Genomic DNA, 4,838 nt, shown 5'->3' with positions numbered 1-4,838 from the left:
GCGCGCCGCTTTTCGCGCGCTGCAGGCCCCGCCTCCTCGTGGGCGGGATCTCAGAGGCGCTCCGCCTCTGCGTGGGCGGTACTCCTAGAGGCCCCGCCCCCTACGCGAAGGCTGGTCAGGCGCCTCAAAGTCTACCGAATCTGTGCCGGCTCCCACCGGTTTTTTAATTCCCTGCGGACGGACGCACATTGGAGGATGGGGAGCGGTCATCGATCGATTCATTGGTGCAGTCACTTCTTCCCTTGTTAATTTATTCTTTTAGCAAACATTTACTGAGCATCTGCTGGGCCCTATACCCAGCCTCGGTACACAGTGGAGAGCGAAGCGGACTCAAAACTTAAAACTCAGAATTTACAGACGGGTAAAAGGAAACAAAGAGCCGTCCTATAGGACGGGTGAGGAGGCTGTAACCCTGAGACCCGCCCAAGACTACTAAATCCTTCCCTGGTGCAGCGAATATTTGGCAGCTGTGACCTGTCTTGGTCACTGGTGTTTCAAACATAACCACAGCAGAGACGGTCTTTGGAGCATCTGTAGCCATGTATACAAATAATAATAATTTAAAAATAAAGTGAAAAGAAGCGTGAAAGGAACAAGGTGCTCTTACAGTTCTGAAGACGAAGCTATTTTGGATTTGAGGGCTCAAAGAAAGTTTGAAGAGAAGGTGGCATTTGAAGTGGGCTCAGGTGATAGAGAGTTTTGGATGAGCTGCTCTGGCAAATGTAGATTCAAACTAAAGAAATTCACGTGTGCAATAGAAGCACAAAAGGAGGGGCACTGGGACCCCGCAAAGGGAAAGAATGGACGGGCCAATGATATGGAAGCCTTTGGACATGAATGAGCAGGTCCTATGGACATGGGAGTTTCAAAGGCAGTTTTAATTCTCATTCTAAATGATTTAGAATCGTGGTTGGCTGAGCCGAGATGTGCTCTGACAAACGGGCAGCCACCTTGTGCTGGCCAGCAGCAGGTTTCTGGGCCTTCAAGGTAGGAGGAACTTTGTGAAGGGAGTGCTACCGAGTGCAACCTTGCAAAAGACTGCCTGCCAGCCTCTCCTGCCTCATTCTCCCTCTCCCCACCTTCCCCTCTTCTCTCCCTCCAGATATATGGCCCTGAATTCAACCAGGTCTCTTCCTCCTTTTGCAAACGAAAATTAAGATTTCTGTTTTTTATGTATTGGCTCCAGATCGTTTTGGAGAATTCAAAGCTATGGGATTGTTTGGTACCTGGATTGCTTACAGTATATATAACTCAATTAGTAGATGTCGTTATAAACACTTTTCAAAAACAGAATTTAATGTTCTATTTTTTTTGGCTGCACCCTTGGCATGTGGAAGTTCCTGGGCTAGGGATGGAACCCACACAACAGCAGTGACCCATGCTGCTGCAGTTACAACACCGGATCCTTAACCTGCATCACCAGAGGAGAACTCCTAAATTTAACATTTTAAAGTGAGGTTGTAGGAGTTCCCGTCATGGCTCAGCAGAAATGAATCTGACTAGTATCCCATGAGGACGCAGGTTCAATCCCTGGCCTTGCTCAGTGGGTTAAAGATCCAGTATTGCTGTGAGCTTTGGTGTAGGTCGCAGACTCAGCTCGGATCTGACGTTGCTGTAGCTGTGGTATAGGCCGGTGGCTACAGCTCCAATTTGACCCCTAGCCTGGGAATTTCATATGCCACAGGTGAGTCCCTAAAAGAACAAAATTTTTTTAATTAAAAAAAAATAAAAAACATAAAGTGAGGTTGTAAATCAGAAGGCAGTAGATGCAGCAGGCCTTTTGAAATGGAATATTTTATCTGTGAGTTTCCTAGAAGATCAGGAAACAAATACCTTGCGATGCACAGCTTTAATTGATAAAAAAAGAACATCCAAGTTCATCTGAGGAGCCAACTCTTCCTGGCATTTTTAGGGAAGAGAATTGACATGAATTCTTTGGTTTTTTTTTTTTTTTTTTTGGCTTTTTGGCTTTTTGCCTTTTCTAGGGCTGCTCCCACGGCATATGGAGGTTCCCAGGCTAGGGGTCTAATCAGAGCTGTAGCCACTGGCCTATGCCAGAGCCACAGCAATGAGGGATCCAAGTCACATCTGCAACCTACACCACAGCTCACGGCAACGCCGGATCCTTAACCCACTGAGCGAGGCCAGGGATTGAACCCGCAACCTCTTGGTTCCTAGTCAGATTCTTTAACCATTGCACCACAACAGGAACTCCCCAACATGAAGTCATATAAATGCTGGTCAATGCTTTTAGACAGTTTTATGAAAGGTATAAGATCCATATGGCAGCGGCTCAGGTCACCTCGGAGATGGGTTCCATCCTTGGCCTGGGGCAGTGGGTTAAACGATCAGATCACAGATCACAGCTGGAGCTCGGATGCAATCCCTGGCCTGGGAACTTCCGTATGCTGCAGGTGCAGCGATAAAGAAGAAAGAAAGAGAGAGAGAAAGAAAAGGAAGGAAGGAAAGGAAGGAAGGAAGAAAGAGGGAGGGAAGAAGGAAGGAAGAAAAACACAGATTACTGGCCCAACCAAGGCCCACTGATTCAAGGTATCCAGCAGGAGGGCTGAGGGGCCTGCATTTTCAAAGGATTCCTTCCAGGTGAGTCTGATAATCAATATGGTTTAGAAAACCCAGAGTTCCATGTCTCTTGTAACAGTCAGGTTCCTTCAAAATTCTGACACATGCTATCAATTCACAAATGAATCCTTCAACCATCTCCTGAAGTGGCAGAATATCTAGACTGTGGATTAAAAAGATAGGTACTAAAATAGATGTGGAGTTGGCTTTCTTGGTGAAAATGTTGGGGACTTGATGTTGATGTGTGCATGGAAAAAATAGGAAAAAAGTACAATTACAAACCAGCACAGAGGTCATAGGTCCTATAGCACATTGCTGGTAAACGTGTAAAATGATAGAAATTGCTATAAATGGAGTGTTTGTGTCCCCCAAATTCATATGTTGAAGCCTTACCCCCCAGCGTAATGCTATGTAGAGGTGGGGGTTAGGGAGGTAGTTAAGTTTGGATGAGATTACCAGGGTGGATCCCCCATCACAGGATTGCTACCCCTATAAAGGGATGAAGTTTCTCCCTCTTTCTCTCTCCCTCCCTCCCCGAGTGAAGACACGGTGAGAAGACAGCCATGTGCAAACTAGGAAGAGTGCTCTCACCAAACACTGGATCTGCTGGCACATTAACCATGGACTTCCTAGCCACCACAACAATGAGAAATAAGTGTATTTAAGCCACCCAATCTATGGTACCTTTGTTGTTGTCATTTAGTTTTTTTAGGGCTGCACCTGCAGCATATAGAGGTTTCCAGGCTAGGGGTCAAATCGGAGATACAGCTGCCAGTCTACACCACAGCTACAGCAACGCTGAATCCAAGCTGCGGCTGTGACCTACACCACAGCTCATGGCAATCCTGGATCCTTAACCCACTGATCCAGGCCAGAGGTCGAACCCACATCCTCATGGATACTAGTCAGGTTTGTTAACCACTGAGCCACGATGGGATCTCTTTTTTTAATGGCTGCACCCTCGGCATATGTCAGTTTCTGGGCCAGGGATTGAATCCGAGCCACACCTGAGACCTGCGCCACAGCTGTGGCAACGCCAGATCTTTTAACCCACTTCACCAGGCCAGGGATCAAACTTGTGCCTCCACAGTGACCTGAGCCACTGCAGATTCTTAACCCACTGCACCACAGTGGGAACTCATTCAGTGATTCAAAAGAAATACTGACACATGCAACAGCATAGATGAAGAAGCATTATGACAGGCCCAAGAAGGAATGATTTCACATGATTGGCAAACACAGAAATGTGACAAAGAAAACTAACTTTCATTCTATGGCTAGAAGTGATGTTGGTATTGTTACATATGTATGTGTATATATGCTTGTCTATTTCTTAGGAAAAGCAAATAGTCTCATTATGTGGTTAGGAACCAAGATTTCTAGAAAGAGAAAGGACTAGAAATCTAGAAACATAAAATACAAGAAAATAAACCCCCAAATTGGCAATAGTGGAACATCTTCAATACATATTTTTTCTTAAAAAAAAAAAGGGAAGGATTTCTAGCTCAGTCCATTAAAGGACTAGAAGAAATACCCAAACAAGAAGGATTGAATATATCTGTGCCTAGATTATGGTCTCTAAATAGCATCTCCCATGAAAAGACTAAGAGCTTTTTAAAGAAATAGCTGTTTCCAGGTATAGAACAGGAAATACATTAGATGAGCCTGAAACACCTTAGTATACTAGAAAGCAAGAAAATCATCCAAGGAGTTCCCTTCGTGGCTCAGTGGTTAAAGAACACATGAGGATGAGGGTTCAATCCCTGGCCTCACCCAGTGGGTTAAGGATCCTGGCGTTGCCGTGAGCTGAGGTGTAGGTCGAAGATGCAGCTCGGATTTGGTGTTGCTGTGGCTGTGGTGTAGGCCAGTGGCTGTAGCTCTGATTCCATCCTAAAAAGAAGAAAAGAAAAAAAAAAAAAAAAAGAGGAGAAAAATATCCAGAACTACCAGGATTATGTAATGAGGACATAGCCAATTTGAAGAGACCTATAACCAAAGTAAGCCAATTTAACATTGGAAAATTGCTACAATGGGTTGACACACACTAAATGTTAAAGTTCACAACTTCACAATATTAACAAAAATAACCAACTAAAACTTTGTTGGTTACCTTTGGAAGATATTTGGGAAATGAATCAAACATTTATCCTGCTTATTCTACTTTAGGAACTAAATGTTTTCTTTATAGACTTCTCACCAACTTAAAATGATAAAATATGAGGAGTTCCTGTCGTGGCACAGTGGTTAACAAATCCGAC

The sequence above is a fragment of the Sus scrofa genome, chromosome 13 (assembly GCF_054392235.1).
Source record: "Sus scrofa isolate SSC_HxYL_T2T_F1_AM1 chromosome 13, Sscrofa_HxYL_maternal_Yorkshire_Landrace_v2.0, whole genome shotgun sequence".
Taxonomy (NCBI): Eukaryota; Metazoa; Chordata; class Mammalia; order Artiodactyla; family Suidae; genus Sus; species Sus scrofa.
The sequence above is the reverse complement of the archived record's forward strand: the minus strand, read 5'-3'. Positions refer to the sequence as shown.